General features: G+C 49.0%; 1 protein-coding gene across 1 annotated transcript in view; it reads left to right on the top strand.

Annotated features, from left to right (window-relative positions):
• Positions 1 to 1,855: 1,855 nt before the first annotated feature.
• Positions 1,856 to 19,257, top strand: part of FHL3 (four and a half LIM domains 3) — a 34,888-nt gene continuing 17,486 nt past the window's right edge. Inside the window, exon 1 of the mRNA XM_077838004.1 lies at positions 1,856 to 1,969. The gene's annotated coding sequence lies outside the window, so the exon portion shown is untranslated. The remainder of the gene's footprint in view (positions 1,970 to 19,257) is intronic.

Genomic DNA, 19,257 nt, shown 5'->3' on the forward strand with positions numbered 1-19,257 from the left:
TTACACAACTCTGGGTTGAACTTTCTTCTTATTTAAACCAAAAACTGAACTGATTCTACAGGCCCACTGTGGTAGTTTGGCTCCTTAATCACTGCCCGTATGTCCAAACGGAACTTAAAGGATAAACGGAGATCTTGTCCATTCCCTGACCCTTAGGAGGAGAGTCCTGCTCTGCAGCAGGTACACTATGTACATGCTTTTCTATAGCTGTAAATGACATTGATGTGCTTTGTAAGGCATGTTGGAGAAAAAGTATAATGACAAAAACTGGATTTAAAAAGATTGAGAATAAATGAACTCATCATTAAGGGAGTTTGAAGGACCCTAATGTAACCTGAATTCCTCCTAGGATTTTAGGGAGAGCTGGTTTTGGCCTTCTGCTGAACTGAATTTCTTTGGAAGATAGTTGGAATATTTTCATAACTGTTTATGTCCATGCTTTGCAAATAATGCAAACTGAGCCTCTGCTGTCCCTCACTCAGGGCTATTTATGCAGTGTGGTAAGCCTATCTACTTGGCTTGGAGCAGGGACTACTTTAGGGGAACATCATAAAAGGCTGTGAAGGAACACAACATTATTAGCACCACACATAAACCATAGATGTGGGGGACACTATGAAATCAAAAGGTAGCAGTTTTGAGTGCTTCACAGGCAATGGCAGGGCAAGCTTCCCACACACATTGCTCTCTGCCAGTCTATCTATCTCTAGCCTTTTACACTGTCAACCATTGTAATGGAATCTGAGGGATTGTATCTAAACTCTGCTTAGAAGGGCCCCCTCAAGAAATTAGAGGCTGACTGGCCCATTCAGTATCACTAGTGTGACTTCTCATTGCAGGGGCATTCTGCTGGTAAGGTGGATACCCATACACTAGGAATGGGCTGAGACGGAAACATCAATTTACTAAGCGGAGGAACAGACTGAGCACAATCAGAGGGTAACAACCTTCACTCCCTCCTGACCTTGGGCAGATTCAAACCCAGGGCCTAGAGGTGACAAGAGATGCTCTTCATCCCCAGTCCTCTGCACCACCAAGGCCTGTCTGCTGGCCTCATGCTGAAGGGGAGGCAAGCTGTGAGAGAGTCAAGAAGATTTGGGTCAGGGCTAGGCTGGGCACTGCAGCGCCCGTCCTGCTGGCAGCTCTTCAGTGGCCTTCCTCCTGACTGCCAGTGGGCGCCCAAAGCCCTGGTTTGCAGAGCCCAATCACAGGATGTCAGGAGGGAGTCTCTAGGGTTAGGCATGTACTTGTGCAAATTAATGCCCTTCCACCAGGGCCCCTGAACCCCCAGCATCCCCGCTCCGGCCCTTCTCTCTAATGCCCTGCCTTCCCCCGCCCTTCCCCCCAGTGCCCTGCCTCCTCCCCCCCAGTGCCCTCCCCCATTCCCCCAGTGCCCTCCCCCCAATGTCCTGCCTCCTTCCCCCCCGTGCCCTCCCCCGTTCCCCCAGTACCCTCCCTCCCCCCACCCTTCCCCCCAGTGCCCTGCCTCCTTCCCCCAGTACCCTCCCCCCACCCTTCCCCCAGTGCCCTGCCTCCTCCCCGCCCGTGCCCTCCCCCCAATGTCCTGCCTCCTTCCCCCTGTGCCCTGCCTCGTTCCCCCAGTACTCGCCCTCCCCCCACCCTTCCCCCCAATGTCCTGCCTCCTTCCCCCAGTGCCCTGCCTCCTCCCCCCCCCGTGCCCTCCCCCCAATGTCCTGCCTCCTTCCCCCTGTGCCCTGCCTCGTTCCCCCAGTACTCGCCCTCCCCCCACCCTTCCCCCCAATGTCCTGCCTCCTCCCCCCACCCTTCCCCCAGTGCCCTCCCTCCCAATGTCCTGCACCCGCCCAGCGGGCGGGGCCGGGGCCGGGGGCCGGGCTCCGGCTTCCCCCGGCGGGGACGGGGCGGCCGCTTCCGCTGCCTGAGCCCGTGCAGCGCCGCGGCGGCGAGGAGCAGCCAGCGAGCCCGGCTCGGCCCGGAGCGTGCGGACCAGGTGGGCACGGGGGGCGGCTGGGGCTCCCCGGAGGTGCGAGGAGCGCCCCTTGAGCGGGGGGGGGTTCCCCGTGGGGGCGCTCCTGGGGATGGGGGGCTCCCCGTGGGGGGTGGGGGTCCCCGGGGGGTCGCCTCCCCACCCCTTGTCCCCGCCTGGGGACCTGGCGGGCGAGCGGTGTCCCCGGGCTCGGGCACCCCACGGGATCCAGCTGCCCCCCTGCAGTCCCGGCCCCGGCCGCCCCGACCCGCTCTCTGGGCGTGGGTTCGGGGCAGCCCTGCCCTGCCCTGCCCTGCCCGGTGCCCCCGGCCCGACGGGGCTGCTGCATCCTGGGGCAGCCCCTGCCGGCTCGGCACCCCCGGGACAGGCACCGCGCCGCCGCGGGTTGAGACTCGGATATTCCAGTCCTGGCGCGGGCAGACCGGGACCCCCTCGCACCGGGGCAGGGGCAACGCCTGGAAAACTCCAGCCCCTCTTCTGCATCTCCACGCCACCCTCCCGGAGCGCCCCGGGGCAGAGTCTGAGCCTCCTTTGGGTGTTGTCTAGTGCGGCGCACGCCATCAACTCACTACGGACAGAGACAGTCGCTTCCTTGCCAGATCCTTGGGCACGGGGCAGGAGCCGGGGGCTGGTGGGCTGGTGCCCTCCTTCCTGCTCTGTAAACTGGGGCGTGGGCAACACAAAATGTGAACCGTATCTAGGTACGGTATGCCTGCCTTCCCAATGAGGCTGGTCTGAGTCCTTTCTGATTTACAGAAATCCTGAGTCCTGGCTGTGGGCTGCCTCTTTGTTTTGGGATGCTGGGAACAGGGATGGGTATTTTTTCTTTGTTCAGAGTCTATCCTTTTAGCCTTTGCCTAGTGTAGTTCAAATTTCATGTCAATGATGGTAGGACTTCGAAAAATATATTCCCCAGTTGAAAGTAGGAAACTTTACCTGCCCAATATATGAGTGGGGCGAGGGGGGCTAAGCCATCAGCTTCTGCAGAATCTAAGATTTTATTGAATTAAAGAAGTTCCTTGCCCTTCTAGTGGTGAAGAAAACTCTGTAAATGTGACCAGAGTCAGTGTTGCCTTCCTGAGTCTACAGACACTACAGTGCCTCAGCTGCTGCTACCTTTGACTGAGCTTTGAGGGAAATTAACAAGCCTTTAGACAGGTTCTCTGTTGCTCTTTAGAACTGTGGTCAACAGTGAACTTGACAAGAATTTGTGGCAATTTAACTTGGGGAAGCAGCTGAGGCACTGGGGAGGCGGATCACAAAAACCAGAGGCAGAATGTCAGAGCACCTCTTCTCAACTACCAGCACCAGAAGTGAGCAGGGAAAGATGGGGACTTGGCTTCAAATGTATCAAATACATAATAGCCAAACCGTAATATGAAAGCACCTTGGTGGGGATCTCTGCACCCTTTTCTTTCCCAGCAGTTGGTAAAGGGAACTTTGCTGGTGGATTTACTCTCCCCAGCAAGTAGCCAGTGAACATTGATAGTGCTCGCCTCTTCCCTGTGTTTTCATATAGCTTCTTGTTAGTAAGTGTCTACTTAAAAACTTCAAGCTCTGTGTTTGCAGCATATTTCATAAGAGAGCTCAGTGGGTAATTTTAACAGTTGCTGATTTTCATGCGCATCGACATTGGAGAAGAGAGTGTATGTTTATTTCCTGTTAGGCACATTTCTAATGCAACTGACTCTGAGTTTGCTTTTTCAAAGGGCTTTCACTTGATTTTAAAGTTTTGATTTTTATTCTTTCACATTTTTGCAAAACCAGTGACTACCTCTGACACTCTCCTTCCTTGGAGTTTGAATGAACTCAGGGAAATGTAACCGGAATGAATTTGGCCCCAAATGTCTAATTCTTTCTTTACAATCTGTGTTTCTACTCCAGGGTAAATTCTCAGTTAATTATTCACTTTTTATGAATTGTGACTTTGGCACTGCCCAGCCCTTGTAGGGAAAGATTGGAAAGGAAAATCTTTTTAAGGTGAGTTCTCAGTGTAATTTTCTTAAAGAGAAAGTGGGAATTAAGGGTCAAGGGGATCATTATGCTTTAATTTTGTAATAAAAGGAAGATGATTACACTGGAAATCTGGATTTATTGTTTGGAATGTCCAATAAGCTTTGTGGCATTTTCTGAAAGGAAAGTGAGAAAGGGAAGTATCCAGCCACGGTTTCTCCCAGGAGTACCTGTGCAATTGTGATTGTTGAAGTCCTGAGCCTTAAACTTCATCCTTAATGCAGACGTCCTGAAGCCAAGCAACAGACACAGAAGCGAAACCTAAATCAAATGCTTAAACTGAGCTGCTCTGAGAAGGTGTTAGTGGGGGGGGGGGGCATTTTGCACACATCCGGATGGCACAGTGAAATCAAGAGGCTTTGGCCTTCCTATGACTGGTTATTTTCAGCCCTCAATTATTTGGTTTTCTAAAATTCACCTTGCTGTTTCTTTTAAACAAAGACAACAGAGAGTTTGCTGCTTTAAGCAACAGGTCAGTATCTATTTAAAACGTTTTTATTAAAAACCACTTAACCTCACCTACTGCTGTATTCTTAGCTCTTCAGGGAATGCTTTTGACTTGGGTTTGTCACCCATTTGAACTTACACATGTTACGATCCCTCTTCCAAGGGCAGTGGCAGAAATCCCATTACCAGAATCACTTTAAAACCAGCCTGGACAAAGCAGCAGACAGCAGGTTGTGAGGAACAGGGCCTGTCCCGACCCGAGGCTGGACTAGATGTGACGTGATGTTTTCCCATCTCTGACTTGTAGGCCTCTAGACTGAGGTCTGGTTGTTTAGGTTTTTATTTGCTCTGTTTATCATTTTAATGCTTTTAAATTTTTAAATTGGTTAGTCTCTAAGGTGCCACAAGTCCTCCTTTTCTTTTTGCTAATACAGACTAACACGGCTGCTCCTCTGAAACCTGCTTTTAAAACAGTAAGCCAAAGCTGCTAAATTAAAAAAAAAAAATTCAACTACCCCCATCTGTTCATTTTGGGAAAAGCATTTGATTGACTACTGCATGAGGAGTCTTTAATGTTAAAAACCTGCCTTCTACATGAAAAGCTAAGTTATGTGTTGAACTCACAGCCCTTCCATGACTTGCTTTATCAAGGGACAATATAGCTTCTTGGTGGACCAGTCCAGAAGGCACATGGCAGGAAAGAGGGAGTTGCCATTTCTGCCATCCTGTTCTTCCTCTGTGCAATTTCCTCCACTTTGGGATGGGTACCACATGGTTGCCTGCTCCTTGCTCACGCTGGCTGGTTGCTTCCACAGAGCTCCTGATAGTCCTAGCTGCTGACTTTGGTTTAACTTTTTCTTGTTTAGGAATCACGCGGAACAAAAAAGTCACCTAGAATTGCAGGAGTGGTGGAAGGAGGCTTCTGTGAGCATTAGTGACTCTTTGAAACTTGCTCTGCCTGAGGATGCAGGGGGATTTGGGTTTTGGTCCACTTTGAGTGTAGGACTGCAGAGAATACAATGAATAGCTCTTCTGTGTGCAGAAGTGGCTGCTGGAGCTTTGGGAATACATGGCAAAAAGCACAAACGGGTGGGATGGACTCTGCTCTCCAGGGTGGGTAATGCTGGGACCATGCTATAAAGACTGACTGGAGCTGGTGGGGCCTTAAGCTCCTTGCTGTGAGCATCCTGCTCTCAGCTGCTGAACCACCACATTCTCTCCATCTTGAATGTTTCTAAGGCACCTGTCACCAAGGTATCTTGGTGGCACTGGATGTTGTATCTACGTGTCCTTCAGAATGACACCCCAGGAGCTGAGTGCTGACGGGTAGGCTAAAGGTCAGGTCTGACCCTTGGCAGCATGCTAGGTCACCCTCCTTCCCTCCACCAGACTGGTGATTGGCCCCCTGCAGGGTTTGCAGCCGTCTGCAGCATGCCTGCTGTCAGAGCTCTGCTTCCTGTTTACACTGCAGCCCATTTCGGAAGAGACATCGGGGTAGCCCAGCTGGCAGAGGATGCAGCAAGCAGCTGGAGTGGCTCAGTTCTCTGGAGTCACAACAGGCAGCAGTCTTCTTCCCAGTCTGTATTGTTGTAGTTTCTCTCCTCTTGCCTTTATGTTGACTCAGAACATTAGCCTTGTACAGCTCTAGTGGTGTTCCCTGATGATAGATTTCATTTCAGAACGGGTTTCGACATTTACAAGGTCAATAAGAAAAACATCCACGGTTACTCAGATAACCACTCGTAAGGGCTATAAATCTGCCAGCTTCAATGTACAAGCCAACTCCAAATTGCTGGTGTCAGGAAGAAACTTCCATACAGAGAACAGGTTTCAGAGTAACAGCCCTGTTAGTCTGTATTCGCAAAAAGAAAAGGAGTACTTGTGGCACCTTAGAGACTAACCAATTTATTTGAGCATAAGCTTTCGTGAGCTACAGATGCATCTGATGAAGTGAGCTTTAGCTCACGAAAGCTCATGCTCAAATAAATTGGTTAGTCTCTAAGGTGCCACAAGTACTCCTTTTCTTTTTCCCTACAGAGAAGTTACTGCTGAAGTGGCCACTGCAGTGTTCCTTGCACCTTCCTCAGAAGCATTTAATACTGGTCAAAATAAGACAGGCCTCCTTGCCCACCTGGCTCACCCAATAAGGCACTTCCTACAGCATGTTCCTAATTCCAGCTCTGTCCACACCATTGTATGGCCTTCCACTTCCTGCAAGCCTAAGAGGGGAAACTAATAAAGTGATTCCTCAGGGCTCAAACTTAACTCTTCCTCTTCTAGGGAAGATGTATTTGTGGCAGCCACAGCAGTGGTGTGGAAAATGTGTGTGGGGCCAGCTGACTTTCTGTTCGTGCTCATGGGGTTCCTGCTGTCCTTGGCTTGCACAAAGCCATGCTTGCAGGGCCCTTGTTGCCCCAGAAGCTTTGGGCAGAAGGACTGCAAGCCTGTGAATTGTTTGGCCTCTGCCTGGCCTTCCATGTCAAGGATTCCTCAGACAAAGGGGTTATTTACAGACAACTGGGGACTGATTAATGGCTTTGAATAGATGCCAGCCTTCTGCTGGAGACGCCTGATTCGGCAGCTGTCCTAGTGACTCTTGCCGATTGCTCCAGTAAGGAGGCCATCAATCCTGCACTGGGATTGGGCTACTTTGGCATGTCTGCCATTCTGAACTTGCCAGAGCTCCCCCCATAGAGTGCCAGCTTGGGTTGGAAAGAGGGACGTACTGGTGAAAGTCACTGTTCCTTTACCTACTGGAATGTCTCCCTGTTGTTTCCTGTGTTTAGCTAATTCTGCCTATGTGAGACACTGCAGTGAAACTAAACATGTTTTATCCCAGCAACGTCCATCAGAAAACCTTTTAAACTGGAAACTTCACATCAATTTTCTTGAATTTTGGAAAACATCTAAAAGGGGGTGTCTGGGGTGGCGCAGAGAGAAAGGAGAGGTTGGCTGAGTCTAGAGTCTTACTGGGGTGAAAGGAACAGAGAAATCTACAGCAGCAATCCCGAACTGCAGCTGGGAAGGGGGTGGAGCTGTGGGCAGGGGAAATAGAGAAATTAGTACCCAGGTTTGTGGCAGTTTGGAATTACTTTTAAAGCCCAATTATTCAGTGTCAGAATCCCTTCCTTAAAAACCAGAATCTTTTAAATATGAGTGGTGAGATTTTGGAAGCTGACTAGGAAGTTTGGCCACATGAGCCCTATTAATTTTAGTGGGGGTTGCGTGGCTAAAACCTTTAGCTGATGTTGAAAATCTTTCCCCACTGAATATTCTTAGTGAAGCAGCCATAATGCTTCATTGGAGCTGATGCCACAACCTCAGTGCTTAGATAGTGCAGTGATAGGACCCCAGATGGTCACCCGAAGGCCCTTTGCTTCTGTGATACATAGCTGCTAGACTTTGCCTTCCCAAGCAAGCCGTGTCTTGGCTACAGTTCCACGGAAAAATGCTCCACATTGGGAAGATGTACTTGCTGTGAGCAGGTCTTTGTTCCTTCTTCCCCTTCTGACTTCTGTTGACTTTGTAAGGTGTAAAATACAGTTGTCAGCAGTTTACAAGGAGGGAGAGAACAAGGTTTCCTGTTGAGAAAAATGTCAAGGGTCGGGTTGTGAAAGGAAAGGGGGAACTGAAGAATGTCACGTCTCCCATCTTCCTGTATCTCATCCTAAAGGAATCGCCTCTGCTCGTGACTCACCATGTCACTGTGTTTGCTAATTTGGAAGGCAATTTAATTGATTATTTTTTCCTTTATTCAAGCAGGAGCCCACTGAGATGGCATCCCAGGGATGGCTGGCAAAGGGCAACTGTTAGTAGCAGTTCCTGAGTTACACTTCACGCCATTTAAAATCAAACCAAGTTACTTTTTAAATGATGCATTAAAACTGGATCTAAATAGCATTAGTTTAAATGCATTAATATAGCATCTTAGCCATAGAATCCAAATAGCAGTGAACCAAAGGAGCGGGAGTCCCTGCTTTTGTTCTTGGTGCAATCTCACTATAAGCCTTTAATTGGTCCTGTGCTCATGTTACCATTATGTTCCTGGAGATTTAAAGCTCACTTACACTATTTCTAAGCTAGCTGTGTATATAGCACCCTGTATCTTTCCCCCTTGCGGGAAATGGCTGCATCTTCCTCTGATAAAGTGTGCTGAGCTTCTCAGGTAGAAAACCAAAGAATTCTTCTTAAATCAGTGCATTGAATAAACACCCAGAAACCCCAGACCCTTTTGTTTTCAAAAGAAGGCTGACTTGAGTCATGTCGGGAGAAAACTTTATGTAAGTGTTCGTGCTCAAGCTACCCAATGCCAGTTCTATTCAGGAATCCAGATCAACTTTCAGGTCCAAAGCTGGGGGCCAGAGCCAAGAACAAAATCTGAACTGTTTCAAACTCCCTAACCTAGCTTTGAATGTCTAAGCAGCCAGCCAGAGCCGACCTGGAGCTGTTATCAGCACCAACAACCCATAAATCGTGTGTGCAGGTGGCTGGACAACTGGAGTTGTTCTCTCCACACACGAGAGGGGAAAGGGAACTCTGAATAAGGCAAGGAAATGCCTAGTGTTGGAGCTGCTGCAGCCTGGCTTCCCTAGTGCTTCCTTTGCCACATGTTACGCTTGACCCTGCCAGAACCAGCCACCAATAGGAGTCAAGTAATTGTCTCCAGTGACAGATTAAACTTCATGGCCATTGTTAAGGGTCCAAGATTTTCCGTTTTTTCTTGCTTTAAGCAACTGCTTGGATGTGCAGCCAAAGCAAACATGAGCTAATAAAGATGTGGAGCTAACCAATGATAAACAGCTCCTAAGGGCTGACCACTCCCATTACAGAATAGAGATGGAGATTTTTGCTACTAGGAGATCAGTAGAAGAAAGGAGGGAAGTGTGGGGATAGCCTTCCATCTGTTGCTATTAATGGGAGTTATTGGTGTGCATTAAGGGGAGAAGTGACCTCTAAGGTAACCTCAGAGTCTATTGCATGATGCCATGCTGAGAGCTGTGTTCAAGTCCTGAGCTTGTACTGCCCCATTCCCGGGGTTGGGAAGGCTGCTGAAGCAACATAATCATTCTGGAGTATCTCGCGACCCTCTCAGATGTGTCCCTTGCTTGCTAAAAGGAAATGCTTTTTCACACAATACGGAGTTTGCCCATGGAATGCATGGACATATCGATGAAACAAAGAGGTTAGCAGGATTCAGAAAGAAATTAGGCACTTACAATCCTAGGTATTTGTCACACATGTAATAAATTAGAGAAAACACAAGGGTTTGGGAAGGGATATTAAACTCCTCTTCTTTAGGGCATGAGCCAACCTCTAACTATTGGGGATTAGAAGGAAAACTTTCCTTGGGGGTAGGTTATTCCATATCTCCCTGCTGCAGGATTTCTTGTACCTTCTTCTGAAGCTGCTGGTAGTGGCCACTCTCAGTGACTGGATACTGGACTACATGGACCACTGGTGTGATCCAGTGTGGAGATTCCTGGGTTTCTTGTGCTACTTGCAGCCAGTGTAAAAGGAATCTGTGCTGTAGGGTCTTCAAGGTAATGAAGTGAGCATCTAGGTAGACTGTACAGTGTTTGGGTATCTGTCCATCTCTGGTGCTTTGTATCTATCTGAAGACAGCTGAGCTGGATAGGCCCTTTTACGTTGGACTCCTTTGCATTCCTGCTTCTGTGGGTTGTGCGGGCAGGGCCCAGGTGCCCCCTTTGTGAATCCGATCTTGAACATTTTGCCATTCTCCCATAGACCCAAAGCAGCAGATGAAAAGCAGCTGAGAAAAGTGATGTAACTTTAGAGGATTCAAAAGCTCTGGGTAGTAATTACTATTAATTATGCGGACGCCTTCAGGACTGGGAACACTGTTCCCACTTTTATCTCAAGCCAGCCAGGACTCATGCAGACAGCACACCTGGAAATGAGGTAATTGAATACTCTGCCCACACTGTTCAGATTTTGCTGGGTTTGGGCACAGACGTAGCATGTGCGTTCTGTGTTCCTGGGCAACGTTTGTTCCTCTGCAGCCAGAAAGTCTTTTCACTGAAATGAGGCAAGACAGAACACTGCTCTTCTCAGCGTGAGTAAGAGACTCTGAAGCAGCTGCGGTGTGGCTTTCCTCAGAAATTTCCTTTGCAGATGTGGAGGTTTTGCTGCCGTTTGAAATACAGTTAGGAGATGTTTCCAGAGCTGTTCAAATCTGCTATTTTATTTGGGTTGCTAGGGATGATGGTAACGTGGATTGGAGGGGAACGTGTGTGGGATTGCAGCAGTTAGAGCTGGAAAAGGCTCATTAGGTAACATCCAGCCCATCCCTTACAATTTACTTTGGTGCTTTGCACTTGACTGCTCTTGGACTTTGCTGTTTTGAAGTGACTTCCAACGCGTGTAAGCTAACAAGGAGTGTATGGAGGGGTGTGGATACAGCACAGCCGTTGGGATCACATTTGGTGGGTGGCGAAGGCTGTTCAGTCCAATGCAGGATCCTGGATGTTGGCACTCATCCAAGCTGGGGAGTCCTTTGAGACTCCCCCATGAGCTAGCTCTCATCTGGCAGCATGGCTGGAGCAGACTGAAACTGACGCTCGTTTTTCTTCTGCCTTTTGTGCATGCCTGCATGTAAGGCCAATTGGACTGGTTATGGAGAAGGCTAACAAATGACAGCTTTCAGCCTCACACCACCCTCTTTCCACACCCACCCTGACTTCTCTCTGAAATGTGGAGGTTGGAAGAAGTCCCCTTTGTATCCACACCTACATCCTGGAGAAAAATGCTAATCAAAGCTGTGCTCCTGACAACCTCCATTTTGGCTGAAACAGGTCCCCAAGAGCCTTGCCTTTGTGGAGATGGCCCACTGGTGGGAGTGCAAGTCTAGGTGGCACACACAAGCTAGGCAGATGTGCTCTGAGTATGGTGTAGCTGCAGCAGTCGGAGCGCGTGTCACCGTGCCCAGGGGTTGTAGGTTGAATCAGCAGGGCGGTAAAAGTAGCATCACCAGCCCTTCTATGCTAGGACTCCATCTGGATGTCAGCAGTGGGTGGGAAATGTGCTAAAACTGTCCTAGTGTAGGCAGGGGCTGACCGTGCTGAATTCCCCTTCCCAGAAGAAGTAGCCTGTGCTTACGCACTGCTCTCTGGAGAGTTGTAGGGCTGAAACAAATCATTCAAATGCAATAGAAAACACTTGGACTCGCCTTAACTGACGAAGCAGTTTGCCAGCATTTAGCCTCGAGGTCCCCTGACCCAGAAGGTTTCCCAGCATAAGGATTTGAGCTGGTTTCCCAGAAAGGCTCCTCTTGGATCTGTGCTGTTGGGGATGTTGTGGCATATCATTGGCCTTTTCATTTTTCCTGGAGCCAGCCCTTGTTAGCTTCGTTCTCACACCATTGTTTAGTTTCTCGAAGATGCTTTCGCTAGCTCTTCCAGACTGTCACGTGGGAATTGCTGACTAGCAGGGATTTTTTGCTTTGACCCAAAGCTGCACACTGCTCCTTCTGTACCACTGCCAACGGTATTTCCAGTCTCTTCTGAGCATATGTTTTGCAATAATACACAAACTCCTTGGCTCCCGAGAACTGCCGGAGGGAAAGATTAGTATCTCTTAACAAAGGAATTAAGATACTAAGAGTGAAAGCAATGGCAATATCTTGGAGCCTGGAGGACTGTCCTGACCTTTCCCAAAGGCCTCAGTTCAGACACTGGTGTCTGGCTAGCAGATGGAAGATGTTTGCGTGGATTTTAGTCAGCTTGTGAAGCCCTCTGTCTGGTGACTGGGCTTGCTGTGAACATGCTCTGCACATTACGGCCATTTGGTTTATATCTTGCTGATCTGCAGCAGCCTCACCAGGGAGCCCCTCCTCGCTGAGATTGCCTGTGGTGGAAGCCTCCCTGCTCTGCCCTCATGTCTGGGTTAGCTCACTTCTAGACGGAGTGGGTTTTTGAGCATTGACAGCCATGTTCCTCATAGGAAGGGTCTCGCAGATGGCTTCATCGCTTCTTTTTGTCTATGCCTGGAAAAGGCATCAGGGTTCAGTAGCGACCCCTTGAATGGTATCTTGCCTGTTACCAGCTGTGGAGGACATCAACATTAGTGCTTTCAGAACTATAGGAGAAAAGTGCTCCAGGAAAGCACAGCCCTTCACAACGGCAATTTAAGAATTATTATCCCTGCTTCACAATGAGGAAACTGAAGTACAGAGATTGGAAGGGACTTGCTCAAGATTATGCAGCAAATTGGTGACAGAGCTGGGAATATAATCCAGATCTTCTGACCCTTGATCTGTTATGCCAGTAGATCTCCGCCTTTTCCAGACTGGGACTCGCCTCCAACCTAGCAACATGGCAAGATCAGAGTCGTCGTGTGTGCCACACTGAGAACCTCTGCATTAGGCCATAGCTCCCTATGCCTGGTGGAGATCTGTTTTTTTTCTGTAGGGACAGAGACTGAATATTAGCAAATTGACTTCACTGTTCCTAGAGTGAAATGTCTTCCCCAGCTCCTGATTATTGGAGAGCATTGCCCCTGAAGGTTTTTAGATGAATCAAGACATGCTGATGTAGTTCCAATTGCTGCTGCTTTGTTCTGTTTATCCATAGTTTGAGGGCCTCAAGTTGAGTGCTTCCCTCAGGTCTAGTTAATAGTCCCAGTAACTCTTTGGTTAAAATGCTTTGCTGTTGTTGAGCTGCTGGCTGCAAGGCCCTGTGGTGGGGGAGCAGATGAGAGTAGTGTAGACATTATAGTGCTTACTGGAGAAACCCATATGCACTTGAGTTTCCTTCTCGTATGTGAGAGTATGGGGTGTTGTGGGGACCCGGTTTGGGGGCAGCAATTGCACTTCAGTCATGCTGAATGGCTCTGGCACGGGGGTTTGGTTAGAAACCTTTGCTGTTGTCCCCTTAGATGCAGAAACCTCATGTGTTAGACTGAAAATATTTCCACCTAAATCAGAGGTGACATGTAACTTTTAATAGTGCAGGGGCACAATTTAAAGGTTCTGGGGGGCATGTGATGACTCCCCGGGCCACCCCTCCTGCATCTCCCACACCCGCTCCAAGCCAGCACCACCTTGCCCCCGTTGTATCTATACCACTCTCTCTGGGGACAGGAAGTAGTAGTTCCCTTAGAACAAAGCTTGAGCACAACACCTTTCCTTTGACCTTCTCAGGTCAGTACTCCAAGCAGCCAGAGGAGAAATCCCCAGTCTCTGGTGTTACTAACTGAGGACCATCCAGCTGGTTTGCTTACTTGTGTTTGTGTTGCAATATTATCTCTTAAGTCATGCAGGCTAATGGAACTTGTGATGTGGCAGGTAAAGGCTGACCTCATGGCAAGAGGAGACTTGGACTCACCCAGGCACGTGATTAAATTAACGTTGAACATAATGTTTTAGGCCAGAGAATTTCAGACTCCTCTGAGGGTGCCCTACAGCCTGAAACTAGGGAGAGTCTGCTTTACCCGCTTTCCAGAGAAATGAACAGCGGCTGCATTCACCTTGTTGAAACTCCTGAGAGCCTCTTCCAGGCACCTGGGTCTAGATTAGGCAAAATGTGCAGTGATAGGTTTGGAATGAGTATTTGTTTTGTGTGTTTGGGCCTGGGGACCCCCTGTAATAATCTGAACAGTTGCTGCTGAGTGTGTAGCTGGGGGAGTGGAGTTGGAGTGACCAGATAGCAAGTGTGAAAAATCGGGACAGGGGTGGGGCGTAATTGGCACCTATATAAGAAAAAGCCCCAAATATTGGGACTGTCCCTATAAAATCGGGACAACTGGTCACCCTACGCGTAGCGTCCATGAGACGATCCCCATGAAAATAGGGACCAAACCACTACTGCACCGAACAATCTAGCTCTTTGGAACTACGTTGGTGAGCATGGGCCCAGGACACCGCAAGCTGAGCAGTGCAGATCCCCTGAGCTGCAGGTCCCTCCAAGTTCCCAGTGGCTGATGAACCTCTGGAGTAGACCAAAGCTCCCTCTGAGTTGGACATCCTTAGGATAAAGGGCAGCTCCAAAGAGCAGAGAGCTTCATAGGTGGCTCCCTGGCTTCTGCCTGTGATTCTTACTTCCCCTCTCCACATGGGTGTTTTCGGCATTACAGCCCCCAAGGAATGTGATTTGGGATCTAGATACAAATAGTCTCATTGCTTCTGTCTGTGTGGAACTTCCTTCACTTCCACAAAGACCTGGACTGGGGACTAGGCCTCAGCTTGTTTATCTGAACTCTCCTGTTAGTCTGTTTGAAGGGTGCCTTGGAGCAGGGGGAAATCTAGCTAGAGCTGTCAGTCCCTGAGATGTTCACCCTTTGTGTGCAGAGCTTTCTGGCCACGTGGTCCTGGTGTGTGCACAGCAGGCCTCATGGGCAAGACTTAAGAAGGCTTTTTAAAGGCAAAGCTTTTGAGGCTTCGGAGGTGGTTGGATGGGTTGGGTCTGCAGCATGAATGTTGCGATGAGGCGTCACAATTCCAGAGCGCTCTCCAAGCGATGGTGCTCTTCGTCCTGAGTAGCGACGTTCTCTTCTGCTCACGCTTGTGTACGTGCAGTTCTGTGCTCCAGTGGACAGGGCACTGAACTGCCTCTCATGCTGGATTCTGAATTACTGAATGTACAGAATCTACTGGTGTATTTCTCTTCCCCCAACTCTGTCTCTCATGTTCTGTCCCTTTGTATCCTGGAGTCCCAGTCTTTCCTCGGCTGGAGAACTCTCCTCCTACACCAGGGGCGGGCAAACTTTTTGGCCTGAGGGCTGCATCGGGTTTCTGAAATTGTATGGAGGGCCGGTTAGGGGAGGCTATGCCTCCCCAAACAGCCAGGCATGGCCCGGCCCTCGCCCCCATCAGACCTCCCCCCCGTGTTTCTCACCCCCTGACAGCCCCTCCGGGACCCCTGCCTCATCCACCCCCTGCTTTCTGTCCCCTGATCGCCCCTGGATCCCCCGCCCCTAACTGCCCCTCGCCGCCCCATCCAACCCCTCCTCTCCTTCCTGACTGCCCCTCTGGGACCCCTGCCCCCATTCAACCCCCCTGTTCCCCACCCTTTGACTGCCCCAACCCCTATCCACACCCCCGCCCCCTGACCACCACCCCGAACTCCCCTGCCCCTCTATCCAACTCCCCCCCACACCTCACCCCCGCTCCCTGCCTCCTTACCGCCCTGCCTGGAGCACCTGTGGCTGGCGGTGCGGCTGCACCAGGACAGGCCGCGGGTCTGCAGCTGCCCAAAGCATTGGCTGGCGGCACAGAGAGCTGAGGCTGTGGGGGAGGGGGAACAGCAGGGGAGGGGGCCGGAGGCGAGCCTCCCGGACCAGGGGCTCAGGGGCTGGGCAGGAGGGTCCCGCGGGCCGGATGTGGTCGGTGGGCCGTAGTTTCCCCACCTCTGTCCTACACGCTGCTAGGAGCTCTTTGTAAAAGTGGCTTAAAACAAGCTCCACAGAGAATCTGCGTGATCCTCCCAAAAAGGCTTCTCTCCAAATCTCTCCTGCAACAGCTTTGTCCCTTCATTTCTCAGCCGTAAAGGCTGGCTGCTTTTTGTACTGCCTCTGGCTCAGCTGGCCAGTGCTCATTCGGCCACACTCTTAAGAAATCCTAGTGGAGAATTAGACCTGGCAGCTGCAGGCCTGTTACCTCACCCCACAAAAATGCTTTGTTATTGAGAAAATGGAAACTGTCTGAGGTTTCTGGGCTGAATAGAAATCATTGGGATCAGTTTTAACCACAGCTTGGTCATGGCTGCAGAACATTCCCCTAGCTGAGCATTCTCTCTTCTAAACCATAATCTTCAAGACATTGGAGAGCTGCAGGGGTTTCACTGGTTAGCTGAGCAAACATTGGAGACTGTTATGCACTCTGCTGAAGCCTCACTGAAATCTCAGGCTTTCTCAGCAAAGACAGCCATACCACCAGGTAACCCTTTGAAACCTGAAGCCCAGAAGAAGAGTGTCCTGTGGAAACTATGCCAGGTTCATCTCTGATCTATAACCCAGACTGCCCCACTTGCTGGCATTCGCTTCCCAGAAAGTTGGTCACTCTGCCTTTGTTAAAAAGGTGGGTAAAGGATATGTAAGCAGCCTTTAAGCCTCAGGGACAGGAGCTGTGGAAGTATGTGGAGCCTTCCATGTTGTAATGCTTTAGCACCCAGATCGAATCCCCAGTTCTGAAGGAGGAGCTTTGCTGTTTTAGTGACCTTTTAGGGTCGGTCTCAGGAGTGTTCTCTGGACAGGGAGTTCTGAGGGGAAAAGAGAGAGAAGAAAAATTCAGTATGAATTGCTTTCCTTATCTGCAAGCGGATTTCCCCCCATGTTTTTGTAAAGGATATGAAATGACATTTTGGTCAATACTGGTTTGCAGAAGCAGCATTTTTCTAAATACAGAACTCTCCTTGCTAACAGATCATAGGTCTATTTACATACAGTTATATTGGTAGCTTACCGCTCCTGTTGAGAAAGTTGCATAAGCATTCTTCACTTGATACCCTCGTAGGACTGGACAAAGCAGCATTAGTTCTTTGGATGCAAATTGAACACGTGATCTGGGTTTCCTAGCAGGCCAAATGAATTCTTCCAGCTGCTACAGATGTGACCAAATAGTTGAGTGCATAGAAAAACAAATATCCCTAAAATATTGCACCCGTGATTAGATATTTATCATTTGACAGTGAAATGTAAATATGGCTTTGGTATTTTGAGAGTTTATTTACCCAAGCTTCCAGTGTTCCCTAGGAAATCCCGTAACTAAAATGGCTCATAGCTTGTCATCTGGGGAGAACAGTGACTAGTCAGCATCTCCTGTGAGCCCCTTTGAAACTCAGAGTGGGTTTTAGGAATAGTAATTTACTTAACTTGTGAACTAGGCCCAGCTGTTCAGGGCAGAGCCCAGGATCAGTGTTTTAGCTGTAAAGAACTGTTTCCATTCTAGACCCCTACTTTCTGTGGGTTTAAAATGTGGCCATAAAAATCCCTTCCAGGCTCAGCACTGGCTCCTGAGGTCTCTGGGAGATGTTTTAAATACAAAATGCAAATGGTAAAAACAATTGGCAGTTTATTCACATAAAAGTATTTTACCCATGTGGGGTGGGTACGGGTGGGTGGGTGAAAGTGAGTGAGATTCCGATAACTTTAAAGCAGCCTCAGTTCTGCAGGACCCACGCTCACAATGTGGATTTCCCTCTCCTGGGTACATTGCAAGTGAAGTGGGTTCTGCTGCGGTGCAGCCACTGGCCGTGGAGCATGCCCTTTCCATACATTCTGCACGGGCAGCAGTGAGGGAGGAGTGTAACTTCCGAGTTAGAGAGAGTTTCATTCTATTCTAATGAAACAAAAGAAGTTACACTGAAGTGCAGAAAGACTCCTGAGTTAGGCAAACTTCAACTCACTAAAGCCAAGAAATCCCCCTCTCAGGTTTGCAGTTCTCCCATAACCCATTGTGCTGTTCTTTACACATGTTCTGCAATCCCTTGGTAGAGTAAGAGGTAGGGGAGTGGCATGGTGCTGAAACTAAAAGCTTGTCTGCACGTGAAAGTTATCGGTTAAGGTAGGGTGTGAATTTATAGTGCAATAGCTGTTCCTGAATAACTACATGTGTGGACATTTGTTATTCAAGAACAAGAGAACCTTGTTTCTGTTTGGCTTAGCCTACTTTCAAAGCCCTAACTTTAACAGAAGAAGCTGGAGAAGACACGGTCACATGTGGTCACATATGAAAGACCTGTGGCCCACAGTAACTTAGTTCTATACATGTACGTTCCTCTCTCTTTTATATTCTATTTCTCTTTGTGACAAGGGTTGCCTGTAGTAGAGAGACTCTGGGTTTAGATCTGTAGCATATATACATAGGGGGCTTTAGCAAAGGAGAAAATAGTCTTATAAGCATTTCTTGTGATCTATGCTTAAATAATTCCAGCAGGCCGGACTATATTGTGTATTTCTGGAACAGGAAGGATGATGGCCTTATGGTTACAGCATTGGACTGGGACTCAGATCTGGGTTCAATTCCTAGCTTTGCCACTGACTCGCTAGGTTACTAAATCCCTCCGTACTTCTGTTTCACAGTCTGTGAAATGGAGACAAAATGCTCCCTGACCTCACAGGAGTGCAGTGAGGATAAGTGTGTCCGTGTTTGTGAAACATTCGGATAGCACCGCGGTGCAAGCAGTAATATTATAAAGGGTGGAGAGATTTAAGGTCTGGTTACATGTGGAAGCTGAGCCCCCTTGCACTTACATTCTTGAAGTGCCCTGTGTCTGTATCAGCAGGGAGGTACGTACTTTTCTAGTAGAGGAAACGCTCCTCAACTCAGCCTTCTCTGGAGGTGGGCAACAGGTTTTGGCCACTCACCTATGGCCTGATGCTTGGTCCTGGAGGAGTAGAGAGCAGCACTGTTACATTCCTGCATGCCACAATAGCAGATTATTCAGTTTTATAGAACTACAGTGCACCAAGGGCTTCGAAGATCTTCACATTTGTAGTATACTTTTTCTAAAGTCCATCAATTTAACCTGGGTATAGTTCAGTGGCTGACATTAACTCAATGTACGCCTTGGTCCCCAATTCAGAGAGTTCTGGAGTATGCAGAATAACTGTGCACTCACTCAAGAGGTGTAATTAGTCTTGGGTATACAGTACATTGCAAGGAACTCTGACCAAGAGAAGCTACGCTGTGTGTGTATTTTCCAGCCCTACACAAACCCGTCCTGTAAGCCACTGAGAGGTGAGCACTGAGCTTGAATGGACACATCATGCACATCACTCTGAGCAGCTGAGAGGCCCTGGACCACATGTGGGAAATCCCAAATGTGGCTCAATCTATTGAAGAGAATAGACTTGACTTGACCATGCTGCCGCCGGCA

This window comes from Eretmochelys imbricata, chromosome 19, assembly GCF_965152235.1.
Source record: "Eretmochelys imbricata isolate rEreImb1 chromosome 19, rEreImb1.hap1, whole genome shotgun sequence".
NCBI classification, from domain to species: Eukaryota; Metazoa; Chordata; order Testudines; family Cheloniidae; genus Eretmochelys; species Eretmochelys imbricata.